Source organism: Ranitomeya imitator, chromosome 8, assembly GCF_032444005.1.
Source record: "Ranitomeya imitator isolate aRanImi1 chromosome 8, aRanImi1.pri, whole genome shotgun sequence".
Lineage (NCBI taxonomy): Eukaryota > Metazoa > Chordata > Amphibia > Anura > Dendrobatidae > Ranitomeya > Ranitomeya imitator.
The window spans coordinates 48,066,384-48,077,792 of record NC_091289.1 but is presented as its reverse complement, the minus strand read 5'-3'; positions in this window follow the sequence as shown (position 1 = coordinate 48,077,792).

The window sequence follows — 11,409 nt, the reverse complement described above, 5'->3', positions numbered from 1 at the left end:
CAACCCTGCTAACGATAAAGAGCGTAAATTCCATTGCTTAGATGTGAGGAGATGCCTCCTTAGATATATTGCAGTTTCAGATTCCTGGAAAAAAGATAACTCTTTATTTGTAGCCTATCAAGGGGTAAGGAAGGGTCTTAGAGTATCTAAAAACACTCTAGCCAGATGGATTAGGAAGGCGATCTCTCTCGCTTATACCACAGGTGGCAACGAAGTTCCAGATGGTATAAAGGCACACTCCACGCGGGCCATGGCATCTTCCTGGGCGGAGAGGTCAGAAGTGTCAATCGAAGACATATGTAAGGCGGCCACATGGTCTTCCCCTTCTACCTTTCTTAGACACTACAGATTAGATCTGGGTAGTTCCTCAGACCTTACGTTTGGGAGAAGAGTGCTAGAAGCTATTATCCCCCCCTAAATCTTTCGTCTCTGAAAGTCTCTCGTTGTGCTGTCATGGCGACTGAATAAATACGTACGCTACTCACCTGGTAGCAGTGTTTTTTCAGGAGCCATGACAGCACCCTTAAATTCCCTACCCTATAATTTTTTGCGTTATATTCCATGTTCACTGGCATAATAAAATGTGTTTATATACATGCTGCATCTGTGTTACTAACCAAGGTGGTCCTCTCATGCTCTGGAAACAACTGACGTGGGAGAGAGGTACCGCCCTTTTTATGTCTGTAGGTTTCCTGTCCCTGAAGGGCGGATCCCCTCTCTCGTTGTGCTGTCATGGCTCCTGAAAAAACACTGCTACCAGGTGAGTAGCGTACTTATTTCTGGCGCTTGGATTGCTGTATGATGACCCTAATTCAGTGGCTCAGGCAGAGAAAAGTTTGCTGGCTCTGTGTCAGGGTCAGGATGAGATAGAGATATATTGTCAGAAATTTAGGAAGTGGTCTGTGCTCACTCAATGGAATGAATGCGCTCTGGCAGCAATTTTCAGAAAAGGTCTCTCTGAAGCCCTTAAGGATGTCATGGTGGGATTTCCCATGCCTGCTGGTCTGAATGAGTCTATGTCTTTGGCCATTCAGATCGGTCGACGCTTGCGTGAGCGTAAAACTGTGCACCATTTGGCTGTAGTATCTGAGCATGTACCTGAGCCTATGCAGTGCGATAGGACTTTGACCAGAGCTGAACGGCAAGAACACAGACGACAGAATGGGCTGTGTTTTTATTGTGGTGATTCCACTCATGCTATCTCCGATTGTCCTAAGCGCACTAAGCGGTTCGCTAGGTCTGCCACCATTGGTACTGTACAGTCGAAATTTCTTTTGTCCGTTACTTTGATCTGCTCTTTGTCGTCCTGTTCCGTCGTGGCATTTGTGGATTCAGGCGCTGCCCTGAATTTGATGGACTTGGAGTATGCTAGGCGCTGTGGGTTTTTCTTGGAGCCCTTGCGGCGTCCTATTCCATTGAGAGGAATTGATGCTACGCCTTTGGCCAAAAATAAGCCTCAGTACTGGACCCAGCTGACCATGTGCATGGCTCCTGCGCATCAGGAGGATATTCGCTTTTTGGTGTTGCATAATCTGCATGATGTGGTCGTGTTGGGGTTGCCATGGCTACAAGTCCATAACCCAGTATTGGATTGGAAATCAATGTCTGTGTCCAGCTGGGGTTGTCAGGGGGTACATGGTGATGTTCCATTTCTGTCTATTTCATCATCCACCCCTTCTGAGGTCCCAGAGATCTTGTCGGATTACCAGGATGTATTTGATGAGCCCAAGTCCAGTGCCCTACCTCCGCATAGGGATTGTGATTGTGCTATCGATTTGATTCCTGGTAGTAAGTTTCCTAAAGGTCGACTGTTTAATTTGTCTGTACCTGAGCACGCCGCTATGCGGAGTTACATAAAGGAATCCTTGGAGAAGGGTCATATTCGCCCGTCGTCGTCGCCATTGGGAGCAGGGTTCTTTTTTGTGGCCAAGAAGGATGGTTCGCTGAGACCTTGTATTGATTACCGCCTTCTAAATAAAATCACGGTCAAATTTCAGTACCCCTTGCCCTTGCTTTCTGATTTGTTCGCTCGGATTAAGGGGGCTAGTTGGTTCACCAAGATAGATCTTCGTGGTGCGTATAATCTTGTGCGTATTAAAAAGGGCGATGAATGGAAAACAGCATTTAATACGCCCGAGGGCCATTTTGAGTACCTGGTTATGCCATTCGGGCTTTCTAATGCTCCATCAGTGTTTCAGTCCTTTATGCATGACATCTTCCGAGAGTACCTGGATAAATTCCTGATTGTATACTTGGATGATATTTTGGTCTTCTCGGATGATTGGGAGTCTCACGTGAAGCAGGTCAGAATGGTGTTCCAGGTCCTGCGTGCAAATTCTTTGTTTGTGAAGGGGTCTAAGTGTCTCTTTGGTGTTCAGAAGGTTTCATTTTTGGGTTTCATTTTTTCCCCTTCTACTATTGAGATGGACCCTGTTAAAGTTCGTGCTATTTATAGTTACATAGTTACATAGTTACATAGTTATTAAGGTTGAAGGAAGACAATAAGTCCATCTAGTTCAACCCATAGCCTAACCTAACATGCCCTAACATGTTGATCCAGAGGAAGGCAAAAAAAACCCATGTGGCAAAGAGTAAGCTCCACATTGGGGAAAAAAATTCCTTCCCGACTCCACATACGGCAATCAGACTAGTTCCCTGGATCAACGCCCTATCAAGGAATCTAGTGTATATACCCTATAACATTATACTTTTCCAGAAAGGTATCCAGTCCCCTCTTAAATTTAAGTAATGAATCACTCATTACAACATCATACGGCAGAGAGTTCCATAGTCTCACTGCTCTTACAGTAAAGAATCCGCGTCTGTTATTATGCTTAAACCTTTTTTCCTCCAAACGCAGAGGATGCCCCCTTGTCCCTGTTTCAGGTCTATGATTAAAAAGATCATCAGAAAGGTCTTTGTACTGTCCCCTCATATATTTATACATTAAAATAAGATCACCCCTTAGTCTTCGTTTTTCCAAACTAAATAGCCCCAAGTGTAATAACCTATCTTGGTATTGCAGACCCCCCAGTCCTCTAATAACCTTGGTCGCTCTTCTCTGCACCCGCTCTAGTTCAGCTATGTCTTTCTTATACACCGGAGACCAGAACTGTGCACAGTATTCTAAGTGTGGTCGAACTAGTGACTTGTATAGAGGTAAAATTATGTTCTCCTCATGAGCATCTATGCCTCTTTTAATGCATCCCATTATTTTATTTGCCTTTGTAGCAGCTGCCTGACACTGGCCACTGAATATGAGTTTGTCATCCACCCATACACCCAGGTCTTTTTCATTGACGGTTTTGCCCAGAGTTTTAGAATTAAGCACATAATTATACATCTTATTACTTCTACCCAAGTGCATGACCTTACATTTATCCCCATTAAAGCTCATTTGCCATTTATCAGCCCAAGCTTCTAGTTTACATAAATCATCCTGTAATATAAAATTGTCCTCCTCTGTATTAATTACCCTGCAGAGTTTAGTGTCATCTGCAAATATTGAAATTCTACTCTGAATGCCCCCTACAAGGTCATTAATAAATATGTTAAAAAGAAGAGGGCCCAATACTGACCCCCGTGGTACCCCACTGCTAACCGCTACCCAGTCCGATGATTGGATGATTATGATTGGACTCAGTCGACTTCTCTGAAGAGTCTGCAAAAGTTCCTGGGCTTTGCTAATTTTTATCGTCGCTTCATCAATAATTTTTCTAGTATTGCTAAACCGTTGACTGATTTAACCAAGAAGGGTGCTGATGTGGTCAATTGGTCTTCTGCTGCTGTGGAAGCTTTTCAGGAGTTGAAGCGTCATTTTTCCTCTGCCCCTGTGTTGTGCCAACCAGATGTTTCGCTCCCGTTCCAGGTCGAGGTTGATGCTTCTGAGATTGGAGCAGGGGCTGTTTTGTCGCAAAGAAGTTCTGATGGCTCGGTGATGAAACCATGCGCCTTCTTTTCCAGGAAATTTTCGCCTGCTGAGCGTAATTATGATGTTGGCAATCATGAGCTGCTGGCCATGAAGTGGGCATTCGAGGAGTGGCGTCATTGGCTTGAAGGAGGTAAGCATCGCGTGGTGGTCTTGACTGATCACAAGAACTTGACTTATCTCGAGTCTGCAAAACGGTTGAATCCTAGACAGGCTCGTTGGTCGCTATTTTTCTCCCGTTTTGACTTTGTGGTTTCGTACCTTCCAGGCTCTAAAAATGTGAAGGCGGATGCCCTGTCTAGGAGTTTTGTGCCCGACTCTCCGGGTTTGTCTGAGCCGGCGGGTATTCTCAAGGAGGGGGTAATTTTGTCTGCCATCTCCCCTGATTTGCGGCGGGTGCTGCAAAAATTTCAGGCTAATAGACCTGACCGTTGCCCAGCGGAGAAACTGTTTGTCCCTGATAAATGGACGAGTAGAGTTATCTCTGAGGTTCATTGTTCGGTGTTGGCTGGTCATCCTGGAATCTTTGGTACCAGAGATTTGGTGGCTAGATCCTTTTGGTGGCCGTCTCTGTCGCGGGATGTGCGTTCATTTGTGCAGTCCTGTGGGATTTGTGCTCGGGCTAAGCCCTGCTGTTCTCGTGCCAGTGGGTTGCTTTTGCCCTTGCCAGTCCCGAAGAGGCCCTGGACACATATCTCTATGGATTTTATTTCGGATCTCCCCGTCTCTCAAAAAATGTCGGTCATTTGGGTTGTTTGTGATCGCTTCTCTAAGATGGTCCATTTGGTACCCTTGTCTAAATTGCCTTCCTCCTTTGATTTGGTGCCATTGTTCTTCCAGAATGTGGTTCGTTTACATGGCATTCCGGAGAACATCGTTTCTGACAGAGGTTCCCAGTTTGTTTCGAGGTTTTGGCGAGCCTTTTGTGCTAGGATGGGCATTGATTTGTCTTTTTCCTCGGCTTTCCATCCTCAGACAAATGGCCAGACTGAACGAACCAATCAGACCTTGGAAACATATCTGAGATGTTTTGTTTCTGCCGATCAGGATGATTGGGTGTCCTTTTTACCTTTGGCTGAGTTCGCCCTTAATAACCGGGCCAGCTCGGCTACCTTGGTTTCGCCATTTTTCTGCAACTCTGGGTTTCATCCTCGTTTCTCTTCAGGACAGGTTGAGTCTTCTGACTGTCCTGGTGTGGATACTGTGGTGGATAGGTTGCAGCAGATTTGGACTCATGTGGTGGACAATTTGACATTGTCTCAGGAGAAGGCTCAGCGTTTCGCTAACCGCAGGCGCTGTGTGGGTCCCCGACTTCGTGTTGGGGATTTGGTTTGGTTGTCATCTCATTATATTCCTATGAAAGTTTCCTCTCCTAAGTTTAAGCCTCGTTTCATTGGTCCGTACAGGATTTCTGAGGTTCTTAATCCTGTGTCTTTTCGTTTGACCCTTCCAGCTTCTTTTTCCATCCATAACGTGTTCCATAGGTCATTGTTGCGGAGATACGTGACACCTGTGGTTCCATCCGTTGATCCTCCTGCCCCGGTTTTGGTTGAGGGGGAGTTGGAGTATATAGTGGAGAAGATTTTGGATTCTCATGTTTCGAGACGGAAGCTCCAGTACCTGGTTAAGTGGAAGGGTTATGGTCAGGAAGATAATTCCTGGGTCTTTGCCTCTGATGTTCATGCTGCCGATCTGGTTCGTGCCTTTCATTTGGCTCATCCTGGTCGGCCTGGGGGCTCTGGTGAGGGTACGGTGACCCCTCCTCAAGGGGGGGTACTGTTGTGAATTCTGTGGTCAAGCTCCCTCCTGTGGTCATGAGTGGTACTTCGGCTGGTTCTGTCTATGAGCTTCCTCTGGTGGATGTGAGTGGGGCTGCGGCTTCTGAGTTTCCTTCCTCAGGTGACGAGGTTAGGTCGTTAGGTGCTGCTCTATTTAACTCCACCTAGATCTCTCCTCCATGCCTCCAGTCAATGTTCCAGTATTGGCCTTGCTTTCTCCTGGATCGTTCCTGTGGCCTGTCTGCCCTGCATAAGCTAAGCTTTGCTTATGTTACTTTTGTTTTCTATATTTTCTGTCCAGCTTGCTATATTGGTTTTTCCTGCTTGCTGGAAGCTCTGAGACGCAGAGGGAGCACCTCCCTACCGTTAGTCGGTGCGGAGGGTCTTTTTGTCCCCTCTGCGTGGTTGTTTGTAGGTTTTTGTGCTGACCGCAAAGCTATCTATCCTATCCTCGGTCTATTCAGTAAGTCGGGCCTCACTTTGCTAAAATCTATTTCATCTCTGTGTTTGTATTTTCATCTTACTCACAGTCATTATATGTGGGGGGCTGCCCTTTCCTTTGGGGAATTTCTCTGAGGCAAGGTAGGCTTGTTTTTCTATCTTCAGGGCTAGCTAGTTTCTCAGGCTGTGCCGAGGCGCCTAGGTCTCGTCAGGAGCGCTCCACGGCTACCATTAGTGTGGTATGATAGGATTAGGGATTGCGGTCAGCAGAGTTCCCACGTCTCAGAGCCTGTCCTATGTTAGTAACTAAACTGGTTACTTGTGTGCTCTTAACCACTAGGTCCATTGTGGTTCTGAATCACCTGTTCATAACATAAGGGACTACAACACCACCGTTCTAGAGGAATGCTTTGATCTCCACCTGGATAAGGGGACTCCTAACTTGCCTTCAAGCCGGCCGGACCCTACTTGCCCTGTGATCTGGTGCCCTGGACTGGGGCTGCTGAAGTCTTCAGTAAATAACTGAAATTGCAGAGACTGCAAACCCGTGACCTCGTTCTTCACTGCACTCTTCACCATCTTCCACTTACAGACCGGGAGCCCTGGGGATAAACATCACCTGTGGGAAGGTATACCATCTATCTGCCATAACATCACCCCAGCTGACCCCTTAAAGCAGCATCGGTCCCCACTGACCGAATACCACAGGTGGCGTCACGAACAATAGACTTTATTCACCAAATCCCTTTAAAGACTTTCCCCTTTTACATGGGCACCCAGGGCCACGAACTGGGTCGCCACCGTGACATCCCCCTGTGAACACTGGACCCGGTGTTGGTTACCCCACGGCCCTGGCGGGTGACTCAACTCACTACCAGCTGGTAACACCCAGTTGTCAATTTATTTATTATACATTTCTAGGAGGAATAACAGAATAGTGTTATATGAAATGATGATCTAGATTTGTCACGGAATTGTCATAGAGAAATCAAGTATTCACTAAAATAGACATGTCAGGAGAGCTGACAGGTTCTTTCTAAATCTCTTTAACAGCACAGAAAGGAAAGTTATAGAACACAATGAAAAGATTGGACTTCATATAATTTGAATAAAGCAAAGGTTATTATGACAAGCAGAAAGAGTGACAACCATTGCATTGTTGGGGAAAACAAAGAACTATATAGCCTATAAACAACAAAGGATCCTGCAGTCAGTGAATGCATTATAGACTGGCGCTAAGCAGGGCAAGTATAAAAGACATAGAAATCCTCTCCAGATGTAAGGATGGCTACAGAAATTGGAGAGCTGCACAATAAAGAAGTGGGACGGAAGTATTGATGCCTTCTAGGTCCTTGGATGTAGGCATTAACTGCAGGGAAAAAAGTAGTGAATCATTGAAAAAAAAATCAAGGGTCTTTTACCGCTTAAAATATAAATGACCTGTCTGAACCACTTATTTTGTATCTAAAAAAACACCTTTTTCCAATTAAAAAAAATAGAAAAAAATTACGGTAAGTTGGAGGGAAGTAAAGTAGCTGCAAAATGGGAGACAATGTAAACACACCATAGATAAACCTGAAGGCAAAAACCTAGACCAATAAGAAGCAATCTACGCAGGCTTATAAGAGGAGGATGTCAGTGTTTGCGGCCCCGGACACTTTACTCAGTATCCCCATTAAAGAGAGGCGCAGTAAGGCCGGGATCACACATGCGAGAAACACGTCCGTGTCTCGCATGTGAAATCCAAGCTCTGGCGCCGGCACTTGGGAGCGGAACGTGCAACTCCATGTGTTGCTATGCGGCCGCACGCTCCGCTCCACAGTGCCAGCGCCAGAGCTTGGATTTCACATGTGAGACACGGACGTGTTTCTCGCATGTGTGATCCCGGCCTAACTCACAGAAACACATCAAGTCTTAACTGGACCCAGCGTTTACTCAGTAAAGTAATTTGTGATCTGATAGAACTTCAAAATGAGCTCAACTTTGATGGTTAAACACTTTAGGCACACAGCTCGGTAGTTACACATCAGAGTTGAGGCACACAGCTCGGTAGTTACACATCAGAGTTGAGGCACACAGCTTGGTAGTTACACATCAGAGTTGAGGCACACAGCTTGGCAGTTACACATCAATCTTGAGGCCCACAGCTTGGCAATTACACATCAACGTTGAGACACAGCTTGGTAGTTACATATCAACGTTGAGACACAGCTTGGTAGTTACACATCAACGTTAAGGCACACAGCTTGGCAGTTACACATCAGAGTTGAGGCACACAGCTTGGCAGTTACACATCAGAGTTGAGGCACACAGCTTGGCAGTTACACATCAATCTTGAGGCCCACAGCTTGGCAATTACACATCAACGTTGAGACACAGCTTGGTAGTTACTTATCAACGTTGAGACACAGCTTGGTAGTTACACATCAACGTTAAGGCACACAGCTTGGCAGTTACACATCAGAGTTGAGGCACACAGCTTGGCAGTTACACATCAGAGTTGAGGCACAGAGCTTGGCAGTTACACATCAGAGTTGAGGCACACAGCTCAGCAATTACACATCAGAGTTGAGGCACACAGCTTGGTAGTTACACATCAGAGTTGAGGCATACAGCTTGGCAGTTACACATCAGAGTTGAGGCACAGAGCTTGGCAGTTACACATCAGAGTTGAGGCACACAGCTTGGCAATTACACATCAGAGTTGAGGCACACAGCTTGGCAATTACACATCAGAGTTGAGGCACACAGCTTGGCAGTTACACATCAGAGTTGAGGCACACAGCTTGGCAGTTACACATCAGAGTTGAGGCACACAGCTTGGCAGTTACACATCAGAGTTGAGGCACACAGCTTGGCAGTTACACATCAGAGTTGAGGCACACAGCTTGGCAATTACACATCAGAGTTGAGGCACACAGCTTGGCAGTTACACATCAGAGTTGAGGCACAGAGCTTGGCAGTTACACATCAGAGTTGAGGCACACAGCTTGGCAGTTACACATCAGAGTTGAGGCACACAGCTTGGCAGTTACACATCAGAGTTGAGGCACAGCTTGGCAATTACACATCAACGTTGAGACACGGCTAGGTAGTTTACACATCATCGTTGAGACACAGCTTGGCAATTACACATCAACGTTGAGACATAGCTTGGGAGTTACACATCAGAGTTGAGGCACACAGCTTGGCAGTTACACATCAACGTTGAGGCACAGGTCAGCTCTGTTAGACATTATTTGGTATTTTCTCATGGTCCAACTACCAAGAGTTATTACATCATAAAGTGACAGTGATCAGAATTGTAAAAATTGGCCTGGTCATTAACGTGTAAACCAGGGGTGTCAAACTGCATTCCTCGAGGGCTGCAAACCATGCGTGTTTTCAAGATTTCTTTAGTATTGCACAAGGTGCTGGAATCATTCTCTGCAGGTGATTAAATTATCACATGTGCAATGCAAGGAAATCCTGAAAACATGACCTGTTTGCAGCCCTTGAGAAATGCAGTTTGACACCCCTGATGTAAACCACCTTTGGGGGTAAAGGGGTTAAGCAAAACTTAAATTTGTTTCCATATGAAAAGGTTCATTTTTACGTTTGATGAAAAGGAAAAACTTTTTCAATTTTAGATATTTTTTGCACTAAATAACAATATTGGTCCACAACTTTGTCCAAATTTTAAATTTTGGTCTGCTGTGTGTTTGAGTTTGAAATCCCTGCTTTAGAGGGCGAGAAATAGTAACATAGTAACATAGTAACATAGTTAGTAAGGCCGAAAAAAGACCATCCAGTTCAGCCTACATTCCATCATAATAAATCCCCAGATCTACATCTGATGCAAAACAGGAAGATATAAAAGTGAGTTATTTTAGCATAAATACAGTGGGGCAAAAAAGTATTTAGTCAGTCAGCAATAGTGCAAGTTCCACCACTTAAAAAGATGAGAGGCGTCTGTAATTTACATCATAGGTAGACCTCAACTATGGGAGACAAACTGAGAAAAAAAAATCCAGAAAATCACATTGTCTGTTTTTTTAACATTTTATTTGCATATTATGGTGGAAAATAAGTATTTGGTCAGAAACAAAATTTCATCTCAATACTTTGTAATATATCCTTTGTTGGCAATGACAGAGGTCAAACGTTTTCTGTAAGTCTTCACAAGGTTGCCACACACTGTTGTTGGTATGTTGGCCCTTTCCTCCATGCAGATCTCCTCTAGAGCAGTGATGTTTTTGGCTTTTCGCTTGGCAACACGGACTTTCAACTCCCTCCAAAGGTTTTCTATAGGGTTGAGATCTGGAGACTGGCTAGGCCACTCCAGGACCTTGAAATGCTTCTTACGAAGCCACTCCATCGTTGCCCTGGTGGTGTGCTTTGGATCATTGTCATGTTGAAAGACCCAGCCACGTTTCATCTTCAATGCCCTTGCTGATGGAAGGAGGTTTGCACTCAAAATCTCACGATACATGGCCCCATTCATTCTTTCATGTACCCGGCTCAGTCGTCCTGGCCCCTTTGCAGAGAAACAGCAGTAAAACATGATGTTTCCACCACCATGCTTTACAGTAGGTATGGTGTTTGATGGATGCAACTCGGTATTCTTTTTCCTCCAAACACGACAAGTTGTGTTTCTACCAAACAGTTCCAGTTTGGTTTCATCAGACCATAGGACATTATCCCAAAACTCCTCTGGATCATCCAAATGCTCTCTAGCAAACTTCAGACGGGCCCGGACATGTACTGGCTTAAGCAGTGGGACACGTCTGGCACTGCAGGATCTGAGTCCATGGTGGCGTAGTGTGTTACTTATGGTAGGCCTTGTTACATTGGTCCCAGCTCTCTGCAGTTCATTCACTAGGTCCCCCCGCGTGGTTCTGGGATTTTTGCTCACCGTTCTTGTGATCATTCTGACCCCACGGGGTGGGATTTTGCGTGGAGCCCCAGATCGAGGGAGATTATCAGTGGTCTTGTATGTCTTCCATTTTCTAATTATTGCTCCCACTGTTGATTTCTTCCCTCCAAGCTGGTTGGCTATTGCAGATTCAGTCTTCCCAGCCTGGTGCAGGGCTACAATTTTGTTTCTGGTGTCCTTTGACAGCTCTTTGCTCTTCACCATAGTGGAGTTTGGAGTCAGACTGTTTGAGGGTGTGCACAGGTGTCTTTTTATACTGATAACAAGTTTAAACAGGTGCCATTACTACAGGTAATGAGTGGAGGAAAGAGGAGACTCTTAAAGAAGAAGTTACAGGTCTGTGAGAG